The following is a 24,290-nucleotide window of genomic DNA, read 5'->3' on the forward strand; positions in this document are numbered from 1 at the left end:
AGCAGCATGCGCATCCCTAGTGCTACTGCTTCCCCATGAAGATTACTTAATTTTATTGAAGATACAAAGGCAAAGGCAAAATTGCCCATTAATTGCATTCCCAAATCTAGGGCCAGGACAGCCCTGAACTTGTCTTGAATTTGTTTTACACTTCCAGAAGATTAGCAAGTGTTGGTGTACCATGTGCAGTAGTATAGAGTGGCAAATACCATGCCCCAAGTAGTGCAGTTATCTACTATGTGAACCATCCCAAATGGCAAGCACATAGTCAGAATTCTATGTTTATCTAGAGGTCCCGTATGGGGAAATACTGCTTCCAGCATGTTCATTCTTTGAGCTAACCAAAACAACATTTCCTCCTGTTTGGCTGGTACCTTACCCATTATCAAATGTACAGTCACAGGGTTAATGCCTGGTGTGACTGCTTGTGGTTGTGCTGGGGCAGCTCATATTGAGTTGGTGTTTAATGTTTGTATTACAAACTGTACTAAGAGCCTATATATTGCTGTCAGTTCAACGTATAAGCGGCAACCCTCAGCTACAAGGTGCCTGCATCAGGAAGTGGTGTATATGTGGGCAATAAAGGCCAGGTAGGACTGTTAATGCTCAGAGGGCCTAACATAGGCCCTCATTACAACATTGGCGGGTGGCCCGTGACTCCCCTTTCCACCAGCCTTTTCATGGCGGTTCATACTGCCATGAAAAGGCTGGCGGGAGGGGGACTAGTAATCCCCTGGGTTGCGCTGCCCTGGGGGATTACAACCGCCGGGACAAAAGTGTCGGGAAACCGCTGGTCCTGGCGGTGCGACTGCGGCGCTTCCACCACGGTCGTAATGCCTGAGTTTGTACCACCAGCCTGTTGGCGGTACAAACTCCAGAACAGCTTTGACCGCCAGGGTTGCAATGAGGGCCATAATGTGTAGTATTGTGTGGGGTAGGGCAACATCAAGCCGGCTATTATGGTCTTGAAAAGATAGAGGTATCTCTAAATATATGTATGATCTGTATTGTGCAGGTATATTAGCAGGTGTATAATGATGAAATGTATTAGTGTTCCCATCGACTGCTGGAAAGATGACCCAAGAATAAAATGGTTCCATTCTATAGTGTGGATAAGCCTCAACTACAAAGGTAACAGGACCCCCTTGGGCTGTAAGGCCATTAGCTAACAAATGAGCAGTGAGGGAAGGGCGCATGCTCACTGCAATTACCACCTGTTGTAGGTTTGCCATGGTATACTTACCTGTTCAGAGATAAGGAACCCAATGGGGATTTATCCTTTTAAGCTTGAAGCTTGAACTTACTTAAGCATCAAATAGATACTACCTACCATCTGAGGAGAAAATCCCCAATACTACGGACATCTCCATATATAGTAATGAGGTACCTTTAGCACGTAGTGAGACAGAGATACTCAGGAGGATCCGAAAATCAGTGCCTGACCAAATGTTGGCAGTGCCATGTTGCGTTGGCTATAATTGTACCAATGAGGCTGCTGGATTTGGGTGGCAGCATCACCTGAATTGTGGGGAACAGAGTCCAGTCCCACATCATGTGACAGCTGCCGGCACAATCCATTTCCGGCCAGCTTGCAGCGCCTCTTATATGCCCAAGAACAGGGATGATCTTTGCCAACTTGGCGCATGACATGATGACTTCTCAGGCAAATCCTGGTGGATCAGATATGATCCTTTTCTCTCAGTTACATTAGTCTTACACATGCAAAGACAAACAGAGGCAGTAAATGGTTCAATCTGATTTACTGAATCAGCTGCGTCTTGGATAAAATAACATGAAATGCAGTAATTAGGATGATAAAAAAACCTAGAAGCAAAATGATGACAAGAAAAGTGAAACACAAAAAAAGTCCCACCATACTGTCACTAGGCAAGATATATGTGATTCCTCCCTAAGCAATGTTAGAGCACAGTAGGATAAGCCCTAATCCACTCATCAGGTTCTCCCTGGGAAAACATCATCCCCATAACTGAGTACGCTAGTAGAAGATAAGCCTCTGGTCTATAGAGACACCATCCCCATATAGGCCAGGGAATCAGTGGTCTTACCGAGCACCTGTACACAAATTCCCACAGCATGCAGTCTTGGTCATCTGGTTGGACCCTCCCTCTAATGTGCATGGGGCAGGGAAATATTTTCATAATAAAACAACTGATGTTTTGAGAAAGTGTCCCACGAAAAAATATGTGTGTTTCTGTGTATGTTAGAGATGCAGTGTACCACTTATGCCAACAATCCTATCTCACTGCAGCCTTGGAGAAAGTACAGGGTGAAAGAATGTCATGCTGAAAAATGTAGGCCCTCATTATGACATTGGCAGTAAATCCCTCTTACCGCCACGCTGACGGGTGCGGTGGCGAATATCCATTCCTCATATTATGACACACACACACCAATCTAGACGCATACATAAATCCACCAGCCCAAAGGTCAGTGCTAAAGTGGCGGAACAAACATTCATACTGTTACGCTAACAGAACAACACCCACCACATTATGACCCACGAATCACCACGGCGGACAGTCAATGGCGGTAAACCATTGGCGGTACACACCGCTGCACTCAGAATGGACACATACATATAAAACAACACTACATTGGCCAATACTAAAAACATACACCTGACACTCACACACACACCACTCCCACCCACCCCCAGCACCATTAAAAAAAAAACATTAACCACAACCCTTTACAAACAACATTTACTGCCAGGAGATTGACACAAACAGCATAGAGACAACTAGACACACACACCACATACACCCATACATCCCTCACGCACCTCACATCACACACCCGACCACATTAGTCAACACACACCACACAACACTCATGTCCCCACAAAGGCACCCCTGTTTCACTGATGAGGAGTTGAGGGTCATGGTGGAGGAAATAGCCAGGGTAGAGCCACAGCTGTTTGGAGCACAGGTACGGCAAATATCCATTGCCAGGAAGATGGAGCTATGGCGGCGAATCGTGGACTGGGTGAACGCCATGGGACAGCATCCAAGAACAAGGGATGACATCAGGAAGAGGAGGAACCACCAACGGGGGAAGATATGTTCTGTGGTAGCAAGGCACCAGCTCGCCATCCAGAGGACTGGCGGTAGACTCCCACCTCCTCCCCCACAGCTCACAGCCTGGGAGGAGCAATTCTTGGCATTACTGCATCCTGAGGGACTTGCTGGAGTAGCCGGAGGACTGGACACTGGTAAGTCAACATTTACCACTTATCACCCCCCCCATACCTGCATGCCATCTCACACCCTTACTCCCATCACTCCACTCCATCCCACACACTGCACAAACACATATGGTTAACCACAATGCCAGTCCCTGCATGCCACACCAATGCATAGACAGCCCTCCTAGCCCTGCATGGAAACCCATCACTAAAGCATGCACAGAATAGGGAAACTAACAATCCCACAGTACATCACCATACACAAACAAAGGTGGCAGGGCAACAACGACAGAGGGGAAGTGTCAGGAATAAGGCGAGGCGAGATCCACGTCTCACCCGAAATTCCGCTGCGCGACTCTGCAGCGCTTTATACGCACCACTTGTCATTCCCTCTTGTTCCAAAGGTGACCATCAGCGTCGTCTGCCCTGTGGCAAAGCTCATAAAGCTGCAGGTTCAGGACATTGGTGAACAAGATGCACTTATCAGTGCTATTCTATGAAGGGACAACAATTCCCATGTTTTTAGAGGCAACGGCCATCTTGGGGTGTGGCAGGCCTATAAAGCCCAGCCACACCCAAGCACGTTGCTCACTATTTTGAAGACCCCGATGCAGCCAGACCTCGTGGGGGTTTCTCTGGATAAGACCAGGGTTCCTGAATGGCAGAGTGTCATCTAACCAAAGTCCATGGTGCATTCAAAAACAAGTAGGTCGTACGCGTAGCGGTAAGGCCTTGCTGAATCCAAGTTTAGAGGAAGTTATTACTTTCAAAAGGTAAAGCACTCCTTTGGCACAGTAATTCAAAGTGTTTCAGTTCACAGAGGTAAAGTGCTTTTGTGCACAGCAATTCAAGGCGTTTCCGTTCACAGATGTAAAGCACTCTTTTGGAGCAGTAAATCAAAGCGTTTCAGTTCACAGATGTAAAGTGCTTTTGTGCACAGCAATTCAAGGCGTTTCCATTTACAGATGTAAAGCGCTCTTTTGGTACAGTAATTCAAAGCGTTTCAGTTCACAGATGTAAAGTGCTTTTGTGCACAGCAATTTAAGGCGTTTCCGTTCACAGATGTAAAGCGCTCTTTTGGCACAGTAATTCAAAGCGTTTCAGTTCACAGATGTAAAGCGCTCTTTGCACGACAATTTAGGTGCTTCTGTTCCTAGATGTAAAGCGCTCTTAGCATGACAATTCAGGTGCTTCAGTTCTTAGATGTAAAGCGCTCTTGCCATGATAATTCAGTCGCTTCAGTTCACAGATGTAAAGCGCTCTTGGCTCAACAATTCAGGCGCTTCAGTTCACAGATGTAAAACGCTCTTGGCACAATAATTCAAAGCGTTTCAGTTCACAGATGTATGCGCTTCAATTCACAGGAGTAAAAGGTTCTTGGCATAACAATCTAAGTGATTCAGGCTACTTGAGTAAAAGCGCTTCCTGGTATTATTAAGTAAAGCTCTTTAAATTCAATGAGTAAAACCTTTTGGCATTTATTGTTGTGAATGTGAAAGTATTTCTGGAGATAAGCAAATCATAGTTTTCATTGTTCTTTGAAAAGCTTAAGATGTGAAAAGCATATTTAATTCTTGGAGATCTTCTAAGTCATGATCAAAGGTTTATGTTGTGAATACATAGATGTTACAGGATTGATATTCAGTGTATAATCATAGCTCAAAGTTCTTGCCATCTCTTGATTCTGAAGTCGTGTTTACTTTTGTTCCATGTTTCAAAGAAAGGGGTTTGCCCTCATTTCAGAAAAGGTCTCCACCTGATATCTCGGAGACGTATTAGGTCAGGAGTCTATCAATGAGTTACGTTTCTATGAATGAGTAAATGCATATTTGTTCTAAACTTTACTTTTCAGATACTCTCTCCCTGCTGTTCCCTACCTTAATTCCCTTCCCCCCGACTGACTTCATTATAACTCTGTGCTATAATAGCTTTCTGAGTTGGTGACATCGGGGTGGGCCTTTTGTCCAGCGATGTGCAGATCCCGAGGAAAGGACCCAGTGACAGAAAGCCAGGGATGTACAATATGTCACACACATGAAACATAATACATCACTTACATACCCACAGGTGCCCCAGCCAATGTCAGCGGAGAGGAGGTGCCACGACTATCCCGTCCCCCAACAGAAGATACCCACAGCGATGACAGTAACTCTGGACTTCAGGATCTGGACCAACAACCTGGCCCATCAGGGACCCCTGGACAGTCAGTCACCCAAGCCCACTCACAGTCCACCACAGAGCCTCCCTCATCAGTATCCAACACCACAGCACCCACCCAGCGTGCCCACACCTCTGTCCCCAGGACACGTCAATCAGCAGTGTGCCCACCTGCAGAGGGACCCCAGGCCACACCTCGCCCCCAAGACAATCAGGGACCTGGGGTCTGTGGCAGTGGGCACACTGTTCAGGGGACAGAGGCACAGGCCAACATGGACAGTGGGAGTACCGCTGTGCGCCAGGGGGAGGACAAGCACAGGGATCTGAATCTCCAGGAGGCATTCACCGAGACCCTGGGAGCCTACCAACATTCCCAGGACACGATGGGCCAGATCCTTGACAAAGTGCAGGAGAACAGGTGGCTGCAGGAGGAACAGTATCGGGATCAAGGAGGACTTTCAGGCCATCATCACCACTGTGATCTCCATAGCAGGGGTGCTGGCAGACATGGCCAACATCATGAGGGAAGCAAAAGCACACCAGTGGGCCCCTACTGCTAGCCAGTCCATTGACCAGCTCTCCACCTCCACTGCAGCTAGTGGGCAGGAGGCCCGCCACAGGACCCACAGGCCACCAACACCCCTCCCCCTGAAGAAGGTGATATACCCCGCAAACATTCCCTGAGATCCAGACAGGAGCCAGAGACACTTGCCAAGACCACCTCCAGGAAATGAGACTCACTTGATTGTCCCTCTTGTGTCCCACACTGTCAACCTTGTCCACTTTGAACTGCCTTTGCGCCCCTTCCTATAGCCCCTTGGACACTGCACCTGTGCTACAAACAGATTGGACAGTACCCTGGACTTTCCTTCATCATCACCCCATTCCATTGCACTTTTCTCTCATTTTCATAGGACTACAATAAACACCCTTGAACTCAACTTGACCACTAGTATTTTATGTGTTGAAAATGTGCATTTATGGAAACAGTCACATCTAGTGCAAATGATCTGAACTCTGTGAGAGCATAGAAATAATGGCATGTAGCTGTCTGTACCCATCACATCAGTACACAGTTGTGATCTCACCAACATGTGTAAAATGACAAGCCATAGGTGACAGCAAATTCAGATGCAATGGAATTTAATGCCATCATGCTACAGCCACACAGAAAACATCAATAGTCAGAGGAATGGTCAGTTGCACTGTCTCACCTGTGTGTCATTGGAAGCATTGGCGTATAACTGATGTTGTGTTATCTTTATCCTCATCCTCTGCCTCCTCCTCCTCACTGTCCTCAGGATCCATGCTGGCACAGGGACATCTTCAGTCTCCTCCTCCTGCAGAAAAGGTACATGCCGTCTGAGGGCCAGCTTGTGCAACATGCCACAACTATCTGGCAGACATTCTCAGGTCAGTAGCACAGGGATCCACCAGTCAGATGGAGGCACATAAACTTGGCCATTATGAGCCAGAAGGTCCTCTCGATGATCCTTCTGGTTAGCCCACGTGCCTCATTATAACGTTCCTCAGCCCCTGTCCTGACATGCCTCACAAGGGTCAGCAGCCACAATAGGTTTGGGTAGCCAGAGTCACCTGCAAGTATTGATGGACAACATTTAGCCTCACACAATTATTTGGGTGATGACACCTGAAGGCATTCACTAACATACAGTGGGCAGGGACCATGGCTCACCTATTAGCCACACCCCGTGCCTCTGTAGTTGGGCCATCACATTTGGGATGCTGCTATTCCTCAGAACAAAGGCGTCGTGCACCGACCCAGGATACTTAGCATTGACGTGGGAGATGTACTGGTCCGCTGGGCACACCATTTCCACATTCAGTGAGTGGAAACTCTTCCAATCCCGGAACACCTGTTCATTCTGGTGGGGGTGAGACTAACGCAATATGTCTCCGATCAATGGCCCCAACAATATTGGGTATATGTCCCATTGCATAGAATCCGGCCTTCACAGTGGCCAGATCTTCCACCTGGGGGAAAGCTATGTAGCTGCACGTGTGTTTCACCAGGGCAGACAAAACACTTGCCTGCACGATTGAGAAAATTGGCTGTGACATTCCTGCTGCCAAGCCCACTCTCACTTGGGAAGAACCAGTTGCCAGGAAATGGAGCACTGATAGCACTTGCACAAGAGGGGAGATCCCAGTTGGATGACGGATAGCAGATATCAGGTCAGGCTCTAATTGGTCACACAGGTCTGTGATTGTGGCCCTCTCCAGTCTATAAGTGAGTATAATGCGCCTTTCCTCCAGTGTAGCCACGTCTACAAGGGGTCTGTGCACGGGGGTATGTCTCCTCCTCCTATTCATCCACAGCGGTAGGCATCTAAGGGACACAAGAGTGAGCAGGCTGTCACACTTTGAACAATGGAACCCCAGCCTCAGTGTACATAGTGCATTTATGTGATGGGACAGTGGGAATGACGAGGTATGTGCTACTCTGGGCTGTGACGCAGTTAAGGTTGATATGATCGTTGTCCGCCACCATGAAATGGCGACCGCCTGTCCTGTATGTAGGGACAGGTGGAAGTGAGGTAACTCTGCCTACGTTGGGCATTGTGGCGAAAGGCGGTCTTTCACCGCTGTGCAATTCCTCGTTGGATAAAATGGGGCTCTATGGAGTACTGTGGCCAATGGGGATCTGTGCCGGAAGGGACGGTGTACACCGATGTGGACGTGGCCGCAATTTCCTATCTGATTCCTCACTTGTTTCCTGACCTTCAACAGGAGAGCACCTACACTGCGTGTGCTGCTGTGACCTGTGTCTGGAACCTACCATGGCCCGTGTGACTGGGGAAAGGGCCCCTGCCTTCACTTCGGAGGAGTTGGAGCATTTGGTGGATGGGGTCCTACCCCAGTACGGACTACTCCAGACCAACAAGTGAGTACACCTTGGGCATGATGCATGTGGGAAGGATCCATGGAGATGTGTGTGCAAGCATCGTGTCATTGCGGGGGGATGTCTTGTGGTGGTGTACATGGTGTGCGCCGGACGATGTGTGTGCCAATGGTGACGGAAATGGGATTGGTGGGCCATATGTGTGACAGGCTGGATTGTATGTGTAATGGTGTCCTCCTGTCTGTTTTACCTCTGCAGGTCAGCGCCCATCAAAAGAAGGGATTATGGCATTCCATCGCCAAGGACTGGGGGTCTATGGCAGGCGGAGCACCCATTGTCGGAAACGGTGGGAGGACCTGAGATGCTGGGCATGGAAGACCCCAGATGCCCAGCTGGGGATGGGTGCCCCTCTGAACCATACCCCCCTGATGACCCGCATACCGGCGGTGGCCTACCCAGAGCTGAATGAGAGTTTGAGGGCATCACAGCAGCCACAAGGGAGTGTGTACAGTGGCCATTAATAAAATAATTGGCAGGTGGCATGGGATCCAGGTTGTGGGTGTGAGTTAGCGGGTGCCCCAAAGGCCAGGCCAGACATTGCAGCATGATCCAGCTCAAGGTTAATTGGTGTATGGCAAATGCAGGTAACCTATCTTGTTAGCATTCCATGTTAGTCAGGGCTTTGTGGGTCCCAGGAGTGGTGTAGTTTGCGGTGTGTGGCCCTCATCTTTCCGTGGCATCTAGCAAATCAGTGGCAGTGCAATGCATAGTGCTCAAGCCTGATCCCTGTGTGTGACGGTGCTGTGTATGCCAACTGTGGTGTTGGTGCAGCAATTGACCCAGTGTTTTCTTTCTCTCTGTCTCCCTTTTTTCTTCTTTCATCCTGTCCATGTGTATTAGCATCATCTGGTGGAGGAGCAGGGGCACTGCCGACAGAGGGAGCTGCATCACACAGGACCCTTGAGGCAGAGTCCACCGACGATGAGGGAATCAGTTGGACGGAGGGCGATGGGAGCACCACGGCAGAGACAGGAGGTGGCAACACAGACTCAGATACCTCCTCCGATGGAAGCTCCCTGGTGATGGTGGACACCTCTGTGACCACCCCAGCTGCAGGTACAGCCGCCACCCCCTGTACCAGCACCGCCCTCCCAGTAACCCCTCAGTGAGTTGCCCGTGCCCACTCACCCAGGAGGGTGGGCATCTCCTTCCCTCCAGGCACCTCAGGCCCTGCCCCGGTGAGCCCTACTGCCCTGAGTAAGGATGCTATTCACCTCCTGAGATCCATCTCTGTAGGGCAGTCAACCAATGTGAATGCCATCCAGGGGCTGGCATCCCGGATGCAGCAATGCCTCAACAGAGATAGATTCAGGCTCTTGCCTCCTCTCTGATGGCAGCCACTGTCCTTGTTCCTACCGCCCCCCCTCCAACTACCACATCCCAGTTCCAGTCTCGTCAACCCCAACCCATCCCATGCACACATACAGACGAGCATGCACACAAGACAACACACAAGAGGGACACAGTCAAACACAGGCACCACACTTCATCCCAGAAGCACTCACGCAAACACCAGACAGGTGCAGACACAACCACATCCACTTCCTCCACTGTCTCCACCTCCTCCCCACCTCCCTCACAGTCACGTCCACACTCACACCCACACGCACTGCATCAACATCCACCACCAGCATCACCACACCAAGCAGCACACACCTCACTAGCAGACACATCCACAACATCCATGCACGCGTCCCCTGTGTCCTCTCCCACTGTGTCTGTCCCCCTCCCAAAAAGGACACAAACGCAAGTACTCACACACCCAACAGCCATCCACCTCACATCAGTACACTGACCATGCACCTGCACCCAAGTCCAGCAGACATACACCTTCAACAACCACTCCCTCAACCTCCACTCCCATCCCTCTTCCTGCCCTACCGTCCCTAAGAAGCTTTTCCTTGGCCAACTTTACCTCTTCCCTCCCCCTCCCCCTATCCTGCCCGTAAGAGCAGGGTCCCAACGACCCAGCCCAACACTTCAGCCAAACAGTCCACGCGGACAGTGGTGGCACCACCTAGTTGTGGTGGCAAGTCAGTGAAGGCTCCCACTCCACCAGCCAGGAAGGTTAAGGATCCCACACCTCCTGCCATGTAGGGGAAGGAGCCCGCACCTCCTGCCATGAAGGGGAAGAAGCTCTTGACTCCTGCCAGGAATGCTAAGGAGCCCGCACATCCTGCCATGAAGGGGAAGAAGCCCTCAACCCCTGCCAGGAAGGGTAAGGATCCAACGCCTCCTTCCATGAAGGGGAAGAAGCCCTCATCTTCAGCGGAGGCTGTCAGGATGACGTCACCACCACCAGTGGTCATGGGGCCCTCACCGCCAGCTGAGGAAGTGCATCCCTCACATCCAGCAGAGACTGCCCAGGAGGCACCTTCACCTGCTGACACTGCAGCCCTCACCTCCAGATGACACAGTGCAGCCATCACCACCAGCGTAAGCCATGTAGGCCACCCTTCAGGGACTGCTGTACAAGGGGCCCCCTCCAGAACCAGTGGGAATGTTCCCCACCTGAGAGACTGTGACCTTGCACTCCCCAGCACAGTGAAATGGGCATGGAGCCTCCTCCAGAACCAGTGGAAAAGTCACCCACTCCAGAGACTGTGGCCTTGCACTCCCCAGCAACGAGAGATGGGCATGGATCTCCCTCCAGAACCAGTGGGAAAATCACCCTCTGCAGAGACTGTGGCCTTGCACTCCCCAGCAAAGAGAAATGGGCATGGAGCCCCCTCCAGAACCAGTGGGTTTCTTCCCATATTCGGCTGAGGTGCCCCCCCATCCCCCTGAGGTGCCTGCCCATTTGCAAACTGATGCCCCTGCAGAGTTCTATCCAGATGAAGTCAGGATTTGAGTTAGGCCTTGGACTGTGCCCTGTGGCCATGTGGGCCCTTAGTACTTTGGACTGGACTTTGGCCCTTTCTATACATTTGTACATATCTGTTTTTCGTACAACTGGTTCATTTGGTAGCTGTTTATATCAATACATTCTCAATACTGCATTCTTGCTGTCCTTGCATTATTATGCTGTGTGTTGTGTGGCATTGTTTTTCTTCTGCAGCTGGTTGTGTGTATGGTGTTTGTGAATGGTGTATGTTGTGCATGTGTGCGTCTCGTTTTCCTCCCTCCATCCCTTGTTTGCTAGGCGGCTGTACTCACTGTCGTCGTCATCGTCGGCGTTGGTGTTCCAGGTGGAGCATGATGTAGATGAGCATCAGGAACACTTGCAGTTCCGGTTCCATGCAGCGTTGTTCTTCCCTGTGTGTCCGATGGTGAGTCTTTGCTCTTCTGTGATGTGTTTCTGCCAGGCTTTTGATGGCGTGGGTACCACCCCGGAAACCCTGGAGGAATGCAGGGTCAAAATATGGTGGGCGGTACTTTGTCTTCCGCCTGGCTGTTGTTGGCTACCACTGAGGTCAGTTTTGTTAATGCCGTGGAGGTTGGTGTGGTACATTGGCTATCTATGGGAGTTTTCTGCGCCATGGCCATAATTTGACGGTACTTACCGCCAGCCTGTTGGCGATATTACATCCACTTTATCACTCACCGTGAGGGTCATAATGAGGGGCGTAATGCTTTCCTAGGCGAAAGGACAACAAGATAACGGAAAATAAAACACTTGTTTGTCCTGACTCTCTGGACTTTTGAGAGCACTGGTGCTTGGGCTTATCAAGGCCCTGCTACATGCAATTCATAACACCTCGGATATTTTGGCTTATACAGCTTGGTCGTCATACAGGACCTACGATTTCCCTTTGAATAGAGACATCTTTTGAACTCAGTATCTCATCCAGTTATTTGCCTTGAAAAAGTCCGGTTGGACGAAACACATGTTGGCTGTCTCTGAATTTTGATGTGCTCACTTTTTCCAACATGGCTATTATTGAAATTTGATGTGTTCACTCTTCCCACATAAGGAATTAAACATATTTTTGCACTTTTGCATACTGTGGACTTGTTCATTTGGAGTGCCCTGGTACTTTTTGTTTTCATTTGGAAAATAAAACACCATCACGAATGTGACTGATTCTAAAAGTATAAAATGAAGTAAAATGAAATGTTATTAGGCTAAAGGGCACAAGTAGCAGGCCTAGTTGCTAAAATAATGTGCCCAGAGGTATCACTAAAACACCTCTACATTACAGACCCTAGACAATTTCCAAAAATTTGTGGTAGAATGGAATCCACAGTGATGTGGCTTGTATGAATCGGAAAAGGACTTATTACCCAGAATCCCCTAAAAATTGTGAGTTAAAATAAATCACAATAGCTTCATTTTTTCTGTGACAGAAGGTTCCAGAACATCAGACAAATGCTAAAAGTCCTACCAAATAGTGTCCCAAAGCTTCTTCCAATATCCCATGGACATGTGTGGATGACTCTATTAAAGGGGAATTAAACAGAGCAAAAGTGTGACAATGTAAAGACTGGGGACTGATTTAAAATTTGGCAGACAGGTTACTCCATCACAACAGTGACATATATCTTGTCTTCCAAAATCTAAATCCTATAGAAGATAACGGGATTTAGGTTTTGACGGATAGGATATTTATCACCGACGTGTTGGAGTAACCTGTTGTGGCATGTTGTGATCTTAGAGTGTTTGGGCCCGATAGCTGTAGAATGGAATGTGATGCGTGAAAGGCAGTTGGAGAAGAGTAGTTGGAGTGGACTGTCCTCTGATGGGTGGGGTCTGTTATGGAATATTCTTCTTAAAATAAACTATTGTCAAGTATCATATGCAAGTGGGGCTGAGGTTCTTATCCCACAAACTGATAAATTCAGTCAACCAATTAGGGTTATAAAGGTCTTCAGAATTGCAGTGAAAACTAAAGACCACCGAGTTTGGAATTTGAATAGAATTGCTCTTTGGAGAAACTCGATTGAGAATTCAATCAGCAAGAGTTGTGTGTCAGAGAAATCTCTCATTGATGTTTCCATACAGAGAAGTAAAACTCCATAAAATGTGGATGAAACCCTACCACAGAAAGGTTTGGGGGTCAGGAGAAAGCCAACTCATCTGGAGGATTTTGTGCAAAGTAATACATGCCTTCAAGCTATGTTTGCAAATGGAAATCTTCTGGTTTATGATATATGTTACATTTTCTGTTCATTAGATACATTAGCTTGTTTTACTATTTTGAGGGAGAGATGTTGTGACCTTAGAATGTTTGGGCCCATAGACAAGTGGAGCTGAGTTCTTATTCCACATCCTTTATCAGAGTTCTAAAACAAGCTCTAAATTGATGCAATATTCACTTCACACAGTCAAATATTTTGGGGGTCATTACAACCCTCGCGGACTGTGTTAAAGCGGCGGTAAGGCGGTCTTTTTTTGAGTATTATGACCATGGCGGTTACCGCCATGGTCATCTGCTGCTTCTCCGTTCCGGCCGCCAGGGCGGAGACGACCGCTGGGCTGGAGACCTGGGTCTCCAGCCCGGCGGCCGTCACAATACCGCCGCCGGTATTTTGACCCGGCGTACCAATGTGGATTTCCAGCTGTAGGAACCGCCATGAAATCCATGGCGGTAAGCACTATCAGTGCCAGGGAATTCCTTCCCTGGCACTGAAAGGGGTCTCCCCCACCCCCCTCACCCTTACCCCGACTCCCTCCCCTACACCCCCACCACCCCTGCCACCCCCTAAAGGTGGCAGGGCCCCCCTCCCCACCCCGACCCCCAACATCACATAACTCACACACACCCGACACGCATGCAGGCACCACCAACACACACACGCACACATGCACACACACCGACATACATGCCTACATCCACATACTCAGTCAGACATGCACACCCATATACAGACATGCATGCACACATCCATACAGACATACATACTGACATACACGCACTCATTCCCAAAACACGCAACACCCCGCAAGCATACACGTACTCACACACCCCCTCTACATACACAGACGCACACCCCCATGCACCCACACAACACACAACACCACCCCCACCCCCCTCCCCTAACGGACGATCGTCTTACCTGTTTTGTTGATCCTCCGGCAGGGGACGGGAGCCATGGGGACTGCTCCGCCGACACCACACCGCCAACAGAACACCGCTGCGCCGAATCACAGGACGTGATTCGCTGGGCGGTGTTCTGTTGGCGTGGCGGTGGAGGTGGAGCAACCTCCACTTCCCCGCCGCCCGCCAGTATGGCTGTTGGCGGCTCTCCATCAGAAAAAGGACGGAGAGCAGCCAACAGTCATAATACGCTGAGCGGAATACCGCCACTACTGGCGGTCTTCCATACGGCGGTCCCTCGGCGGTCTTGTTAAAAGACCGCCGAGGTTGTTATGACCCCCTAGATCTGTTCACGTGTGAGGTTCTGTTTTTATTGATAGAAATGTAGGAACACTAGGTAGTGGGCGTTTTGCTGTCCTCAAACATTCCAGAACATTCATCACAGAAATTTGGAGGAATTCCCCTTTTTTATTGAAAGTTTTAACTGATTAGAGGATTCTGGGTAGCAGAAAGTGGGATATTATTGCAAGCCACACCAGCATAAACTCCTGCAGGTGCCTAGTGTTCAGAAATGTCTGGTATTAGTAGGTTTCCCTATGTGTTGGATAACCCCAGGCATAGGTGTGCTTACAATTCCCCAGCAAGGAGTCGGATGCGTTTTGGAATTTATGTGGGGTAAAGGTAAACTTGGGGTGGGCTTAACTCACATAATTCAGTGTAGTGTAATAATGTGGAATGACTTACAAATTCACCAAGATTACACAGAACTATGTGAGAAGAGTCGTTTTGTATTTAGAGCTATCTTCTTAGAGCACAAATGCCCATACATATCCAAAATGAAGGCGAGAATGCATTTTGGGCTAGGGAAATAGTTCTACATGTAGCAGAACATGAACATGCTCTTGCGGTCAGTTTTTTTCTGCCAAATACTCTTAATATTGTGAGCGGATATAATAGCGTTATTAGTAATTCTGCATCAAACAGTAACGTGCAATTACGAACAATCTCTGACTACTCCTGCATAGTTAATATTACTCCAGGCCTGCAAAAAATCCCAACAGGGTACAGGCTTTGAGCAGGGGTGGATAATGATGCAAATCTGTGCCCCAACAAGAAAGTAAGCAATGGTTGGATTTTTATGGGACTGAGAAAAATCTAGCACCCAGGCTTCTCGCTGGGGAGCAAAAGGCTGTGTGTCTGTGGGTCTATCCACCAGCAAGGTGCCTGGCTATGTTGGGATTATTTTGATGAACAATTCAAACAGCATTGGGGCTCCACAATGGGGCGCAGATCTATGCATATCTGCATCCCTCCAAAGTACTAAGGGCCAGATGTAGCAAACTGTTTGCGACTCGCAAACTGTGAAAATCGCCGTTTGCGACTCGCAAATGCGTGTTTGCTATGCAGAAATGCATTTTGCGAGTCGGAACCGACTCGCAAAATGCATTTCCGAGTCGCAAATAGGAAGGGGTGTTCCCTTCCTATTTGCGAGTCGCAGTGGTATGCAACTCCATTTGCGACCGCGTATGCGGTCGCAAATGGAGTCGCAGTTACCATCTACTTGAAGTGGATGGTAACCCACTCGCAAACGGGAAGGGGTCCCCATGGGACCCCTTCCCCTTTGTGACTGGACCCAAAATTATTTTTTCAGAGCAGGAAGTGGTCCAAGGGACCACTACCTGCCCTGAAAAAATCCGAAACAAAAGGTTTCGTTTTTTTTTTCTAAGTGCAGCTTGTTTTCCTTTAAGGAAAACGGGCTACACTTGGAAAAAAAAAACTGCTTTATTTAAAAGCAGTCACGGACATGGAGGTCTGCTGTTCCCAGCAGGCCTCCATCCCCGTGAGTGCCCTGAGTCGCTATGGGGTCGCAAATTGCGACCCACCTCATTAATATTAATGAGGTGGGTCTTTGCGACCCCATAGCGACTCGCAGAAGGTGTCTGAGACACCTTTCTGCATAGCAAATTGCGACTTGCAATTTGCGAGTCGCACTGACTCGCAAATTGCAAGTCGCAATTTGCTTATTTCCTACATCTGGCCCTAGGTGCTGTTTGTTTTTTAGGAGAATTTTGTGGCTAAGAAAAAAATCCAAACAACTTCCACTCTCCTCACTGGTGCAGACCTGTGTGTAGCTTCACTCCTTCCTGGGAGACAGATAGAAAGCTCCTTCCTTTCCTAATGCTTCTCTTGGACAGAGATGAGCAAGCTGTCTGAAAGAAAGATCAGGAAGTGGTGCTTGAAAGAGGAGGGGCTACGATCAATATTAGTCCTTTCCCTTGCAGTTCCCACCTCCTGAGTTATTTCTTCTCTCCGTGGGGTTTTAGAGTGGTGGGCTACTCCTCCCTCCGACCAACAAAAAATAGCAACTTGAAATAGTGGGCACTGCTAGGGAGGATTTGACGGCAGTATTAGCAGTCGTTACTGCCTATTGTAGCCACCTCACCAGACTGATTCTTGAATAGGCTTGGGAAGGGCTAGGGAATTACTCCCAAGCCCATCTACATGTTTGTTATGTCACAAGTGACATCACACACATGTTAATGAAGCAGTTCAAAAGTGAGCAATGTGCCACCACATTTGGGAGTTTGTTGTTTGCTGCTTTAAAATAATTATCAGGTACCAGCAAACACATTTGTCCCTCCCTCAGGACAAGGAGAAACTTGCTCCCATATGGGGAGGTGCAAAATATTGTTTTTAAAATTAGCTCGCGGGGGCCCTTGGCGATCACATTATGTACATATACACCATATGAGTATCCTTTGAACACTCTTTCATTGTGTATGTATATGTAAATAGGGCAGCCAAAGTCTCACCTTCATTTACTGCACCCTGCTCTCTTTATTATGGAATTTCCCCACCTGACCAGGTGGTCACTTGTGGCTTCAGACCTCTCATGCTCCATACACCACCTTCAACCCATGTCTGTATCAGGTGACAATTTTAAAATATTTTTCAAACCGTACCAAGATTTCCACTTTTGTATTACATGTATACGCTTGTGTCACATCCATCTTGGAATTTGTTTTCTTATGTTTTAAATATAATCATACCAAGATAGATTGAGTCCATACTTTACATCAGTAACGTCCCTAGACAAGGTATATAGGCTGTAGTTCACAAAGCAATTTTAAAGTAGGAGATGGAGTATTGAAGGGTGCTACGTCAGACAGCATCTTTCTATGAGAAGGGTGCAACTTGAGCAAGAAAGGAGAACCTTGCCCAAAAACAGGTGAGAAATAGCCTGGAGTACACCTGGGGATCAACAACAATCAATAAAGTTTACAAAAATAAGCTCAGAGAGGTGTAGAGATGGACGGTAAGGCCCTGATAATTATATTCTTTGATATGGAACTTGCACAGATTTCATATTAGCAGTGTGCAGTAGTTATGTTTCAATCCTTGCGGCAAGAAGGCCAGAAGTAGCAATTAACAGCAAAATAACCATATCATGAGTATTGGGAGTAGCTGTGAGGATAAAGACACAACAGCCATGTTTTGCCAATAAAACTTTTTCAAGCCTGTAATAAGCTATAAGAATGAATATCAGATATTGATGGATGGTGGTCCAAGGTATGTTACAAAGTAAAGTTGATGAGTAATACAATGATAAGAAATACTCCACGGTAGACAGCAATGGTAAATGTGGTCCCGAAGTTTTTAAAAGAGTTTATATTTGTCGACCGTAGTGACAGGAACAAATATGTTGCTGCATTTGTTCTCATCACTACAGTCAACAAGTTTAAACTCTAGACTAGACCCCAAACAACAGTGTCACTGGTCGGACTGTAACTGGCACAGAGGAAAACTCAAAGGGAAGATACACATTAATCTATAACTGCAGGCTCCATTCACAAACTTGTTTTTACATTTAATAAAAATCCAATCTAACGTTAACATTAGATTAATATTTAACTTTTAGAAAGTTACCTTTACCTTGCCTGAGGTTGTTGAAGCCTAATTTACATTAGCTTTCCAGCAACTGCCATACTTTACTAGTGCCAAATTAGTTGAGGAATTGAAAAACAATGGCCTGGTAGTAGAGAGGTGTTTCCTTTCTCTGGCAGGAATAACATCTGGGGTAGGCCAAGGAAAGTTATTATAGGAAATATGGTTATTGGTTTAAAGAGACAGCCAAGTCCTTGCTGGGGTGGACCACAAAGCCACTAAGTTAACCTGTGCTTAACCCTCTGGTAGCTCGTCACAAAAGCAGTCAGGCTTATCTTAGAGGTAATGCATAAAGTATTTGTGCTGCACACAAATACAGCACAAGTAAAATCCTACACAAACTTAGAGTAAACAGAGTAATTTTATTAAACAAAATGATACCAGAATGACAAAAATCCAATCGGTAGAACCGGAGATGTGCAGTTTCAAATTTTCAGGTAAGCATAGCACCTAAAAGTGTCACTCGCGATCATCTCTTTGTGGTAGACTGGGCGAAAGTCATAAGTTCACTCTGATCGCGATGGAGTGCAGGCCAATACAGGGACAAGGTTAGTCTTGCTGAATAAGTTACCATCTCAAATTCCGGCTCAAAGAGTCCAGTTTGTGCCGCTAGGAGCAGTAAAAGAGTTGTGGATGTTTGTCGCTGTAGTGCGAAGAGCAGGCCTGGTGCCGCAGACTGTCGTTGCTGTGGGATAAGGATCCAGCCGTGCATTGCAGATGATTGTTACTGAAATTCCTGATAGTGGTCACAGCAGGCTGATGTTGCTGTAGCATAAAGAGATGGATGCACTGGAGCGTCTCTGGCGACAGTCTCAGCATAAAGAGACCTGTTCATTGTTGCGAAGAGCCTAAAACTTAACCATTTTTTTGTAAAGGACTGTACTCTGATGTGAACCAAGGGTCGAGGACGTGTGGAGACATCTCTTGGGGATTAGGTACTCACTCTAGCAGACGCCAGCAGGGCTCAGGCAGGTTTAGTAAACTGGGCAGATTTAGGACAGGTCTCAGGAACTTATTTTGTCCCAATACCTCACACAGGTGGCCAGCCAGCTCGCCCTTGGAGTCACTCTGGTGGTCCAGGGGTCAAGAAGCATGTCCAGGCTTTCTTCCCCAAGTAGCAGGGACTTCTTTCCAGCAGCAGGGCTGTCTTCCACAGTTCCAGAGGTGATCTGAAAGGGTTCATCAGGTCCAATATTTATACCTGTGCCAGCCTTTGAATTGGGGGGACTCCCTATAGTACCACATTATTGGTTCTGAAAAATGTCTTTGCTTCCCCTGCCAAGACTCCAAGTAGTCTAGGGTGAAAAAAGTCTGGCAATAAGTTCCTTTGTGTGTGCTGGAGGCAGCCCTGTGAAATGTAAGTTAGGCAGGACACATCTCCGCCCCAACCATCCTGCCAATATGTAGTCCCTCTTTGTCATACTGTATAGGAGGAATAAACAAAAGCTGTCAACTACTCAGTCATGTGACCAAAGACATAGGCTGTAGGCACCAAATGGTTAGGACAAGAAAATGCCAACTTTCTAAAAGTGGAATTTCCAGACTTTTGACTTAAAATTTGACTATATCATTATGTTTTCAGCTACAATTCATTTTCCTACCTGCTCCCAAATGTAAGTTATTACTTATTAGGCATAATACGGTAACCCAATGTTATCCTATGGGAGATATAGGCCTTGCAATAGTGAAAAACAACTTTGAATTTTTCACTTCCAGGACATGCAAATAGACCTGCCAACTCACACGGTGCCACCGTGTGTCACTCAATTTTGGCTCCCTTCACACGGACTCCCAGGGAAGAGACAAAATCAGATGGTGGCAGCAAAGATGAACTGGGAACCACTGCAGAGAGTGGCATGTCAGCTTATCTTTAGATACACTGTCAACTCCCTCCTCACACGGTGGAATATGTTTACAGGTTAGCAGGTCTGTGTAAAGCTTTAACCCACATGTTATATTTTTCAAGTACAATGCGCCCTGCCCATTGAGCCTTTAGGGACTATCTCAGGGGTGACTAACATGTATTATAAAGGAAGGTTTAGGCCTGGGAAAATGTTTCTTTTTTTTAATTTTAACACAAGGAGGGAACAGGGCAGTCAGTTCAGTTCTCCTACCGATATTGTTAAACACCAGAGAACCTATGTAAGCATGAGTTAGTCACAACCATGCTTGACTTTGTGCCACTGCCATTGGCTCCCCACACACAGAAGGCACCAACACACTGTTCTTGGGGTTGCTATGAAATTAAACATCTGGTTTCATATAGCTAACATTAAGAGCAAGAACCTAACAGCATAACTTCCTCCTTCTGCAGATGCAGGTTGGATCCATTTTACTTTTTATTGTGTGTCACTAAATGTTTATAGCAGAGTGGATGATTACGGTTGTGAAGAATGCCAATGATGCTTTGATAAACTGCTGAAAGGGCAGAAACATGTCATCCTCCGGTAGTGTGCTAAAGCATTTTCCAATTCTTTTTAATGTCAGCATGGGGGTATTTATTAAAATGGATCATTCCACTGTAGGTGGTTTTAACCTTCACACTCAGTTTTAGTTTTTGTTTCCCTTCTGCACAGTCTTCACTTCTGAAAGACCATATGAGTGGCATTGCATTACAGTCATTAAATATTCCCCCTAAGCTCCCCAAAATATCACAATTCGGTAGTAGCTTGCAGCATGGAAAGTACACACGAAAGTACGGGGTTCTCTAGAAGCGGACGTCGCGGATATTAGCGTAGTCCTAGGTTATATGTATTCCTATTTGGAAGGGTAACGTCAGTGGAATGTCAGTTGGAAATTACCGAGTGGAACAGCGAGGGGTGGGAAGAAGGGAATTTCCTTTTACGGACTAGGTGGTCTCACACACTATATAGTGTCATGCTTCATCATTTGACCACCTAGACCCACCCAGGTAGGACATTGCCACCTGGGCGGACTCAACCTCACTGTTAAAGGAACAGGAGGGAGTGCGTAAATAAACTTGTTTCTGGAAAGATCGGGATCCAGCTAATCTACTGAAAAACTGAAAAAACACCTAAGCAGACACCTGTGAAGAGCAACAAATTTAATGGTGGTGTCTGTCTGGTGTAGTTAAAAAGGGGGGTTGGGACACCTCTGTGAGGACAAGGACTCACAGGGTCACCTAACTAATTACTAGCCAACATGTTTCTGCCCTCAAAAGTGAGCCAATGAAGGTCTCGGGGCATTCGTCAGGGCCTAGGATCCCTACGTCTCACGTTGGAGGAAAATAATCTATGGGAAAATCAAAGAGTGAGAGAATGAAAAAAGAATGATCTACATTACCCAAGGAATTACCTTGAGGCGGCCTATGGGGAAAAAAACAATTAATTAGCAGTCTGGTGGCACACAGCACTGCAAAACCAACCAACTACACACGTGTCAAGGGGATGCATTCATGCACGAAACACATATGTTCAAAAAAGGTAAAATACATGCGTGGAGTGACTGAGTGGGTATATCTACACAAGTGGACAGTCCTATCACTGCAGGGAATTCTAGTTCTTACCCTTTTCTTAGAGGCAGCTAGCCTCTGGTATCCAGGAGGGGGAGTGTCCCCTTATAGTCACACACTAAGGGATAGAGAGGAACATAAAGACGAAGTGAGGAGAGGAACAGAAGTAGACAGAATAGATACAGAGGGAGCGATAGGGGGGGGGAAAAAAAGCAAGTTCCCAGTAGGAACCCACTATTGCTGGTAGAAAAATACTGGTTAAGAAAAACCGAAGTGACTATAGACAAAAAAAGTAAGATTAAAAGCAATAAGGGCTTATCTGTGTTGCCTGTGATCCGGTATGCCACTCACTACATCAAAGGGGACGCTCGCCGTGCGCCTACTTCGTCCTCTCCTTGGACCGCTTGTGACAAGTGGCTGAGGGAGAACGGTCTATTTATGGCTGTAAGAAATTCCAGGTGCGCCCTGTTAGCGCGTAAATTGGAGTTCAATTAATGTTAATCACCGCCGCGGGCCTCTTTGCGTTACTAGCCTCGATATGATTGCCGTAATGGCGGGCGCACCGGCCAAGCCGGGGCGCCGGCATGAATGTGATCGAGTTCAAAGGCGGGCCTCTTTAGGTTGATGGCGCGGTGTGCTTTACCGCACCCGCGGGCGCCCCAGCAGTGCTGGGGCGCCGGCATGAGTGCGGGCGAGTGCAAGGGTGGGGCCCGAGCCGGAAGATTCCGGCCCGAGCGCCACCAGCGGAAGGCTCGCGTTTACAGTGGCCGCTGGGAAATGTAGTTCCCAGCGGTCCCGTAGCCCAAAGGGCTAAGAAAGAAAGAAACAACAAAGAAAAAACGAGGAAAAACGAGGGGAAGAATAAAGAAAAGGAAGGAGAGGGGGGGGAAGGAAAAAAGAGGGGGGGGAAACGAAAGAAAGGGAGGAGGGAGAAGGGATATTGTAGACGAAATGCAACCGGGGGGGGGGGGGAAAGGGGAAGACAAAGATAGAGCAGAAGCAGACGGAAGGGAGGACTCATAAATTAGTCAGAGAAATCATTTATTGAGTGTGAACCAAGGGATCTCATCATTAAGACCATTGGTGTCCGTGTGTAATCTCCAGACCCAACGTTGTTCGGTCTGGAGCAATCTCTGTGTCATATTGGAGGACGATGGAGATAGTTGCTCAATGACCGTCCAGTGTAAGTCATCTGCCGAATGTTTTTCCAGAAGGAAGTGGTTAGTCAATTTAGTAGCCTCTCGTTTACAACGGATAGTACTCCTATGTTCACAGATTCTCGTGGCGACCTTTCTAGATGTCATTCCCACGTATTTAAGGTTACAGGGGCATCTAATCAAATATATCACGTTTTTGCTGTTACAGTTGGTTAGGGAACTTTGAGCCCATGGAGTCTTAAGGTCTAGGTCTATTGTGGTTGACTTTTTGGTGAAACAGCAGACACTGCAGTTGCCACATGGGTAGTGTCCTCTTGGTGGTGGGAGGCCCCATAGTGTGGTTAGTGTCGTCAGGGAATTGTTTTTTTCTTCTTTGGGTCTTGTGTGGACAACCATGTCCCGTATGTTTGTGGCTCTTTTAAACGCATGTAGTGGCTGCTGAAAAGGTAAACCACCAGATATAAGGATTTTCCACTCATCATTGATGATTTTCTGAATCTTATTGGATAGTGGATTAAAGGTAGTCACACACACAATTTGTTCAGTGTCAGACATCCTAGTGCGTGGTTGTAGTAGTTGGTCCCTATTATTATTCCCCGCTCTTTTGTATGCTCTCTTCACCAGATGTGTGGGATAATCCTTGGTTTGCAGCTTACTAACCAATTTCTCAGCGTGTTTGCGGTAGTTTGTGAGGGTGGAACAATTCCGTCGTAGACGTAAGAATTGACCAACCGGGAGATTCTCCCTCAGGGACCTTGGGTGGAAGCTTTTGAATTGGAGCAGGTTATTCCGATCTGTGGGTTTATAATAGACCTCTGTGGCTAGAGCCCCATTGCTTTCATAGATTGATAGATCAAGAAATGCTAGTTGGTTGTCACCTATGGTCATGGTGAAGTTCAGGAAAGGGTTAGCTGTATTTAACCAATTTACAAAATTCATCGCCTCATCTCTAGTTCCTGTCCAGACCAATAGAATGTCATCTATATATCGTTTCCAGAGTTTAATCTGCTGGGAAAACGGGTTGTCATTGTGGTTGACTACCTGTCTCTCAAAGTGATCAACATAGAGACATGCTAGGCTAGGTGCGAAAGTGCTACCCATAGATGTACCCTGTATTTGCAGGAAAAAGTTATCCTCAAACTTGAAGTAGTTCCTTGTGAGAGCCAAATGTGCCAAGTCAAGTATGAAGTCAGGCGGTGTACGTGACTCTCCTCTATTGGCTTCCAAAAGGTCGCTAATGACCTGCAGAGTGGCCTCCTGGGGAATGTTGGTGTATAGGGATTCTACATCCAGGGTGATCAACAGTTCTCTAGTTGTGTCAAAAGCCACAGAGTCTAATAAGACTAACACATCCGTCGTGTCTTTTAGGTAAGTAGGAATTCTTCTGACCAATGGCTGAAGGAAGAAATCCACAAATTGAGACAGGGGTTCTAGAACCGATCCGATCCCGGAT

The sequence above is a fragment of the Pleurodeles waltl genome, chromosome 3_2 (assembly GCF_031143425.1).
Source record: "Pleurodeles waltl isolate 20211129_DDA chromosome 3_2, aPleWal1.hap1.20221129, whole genome shotgun sequence".
Classification (NCBI taxonomy): domain Eukaryota; kingdom Metazoa; phylum Chordata; class Amphibia; order Caudata; family Salamandridae; genus Pleurodeles; species Pleurodeles waltl.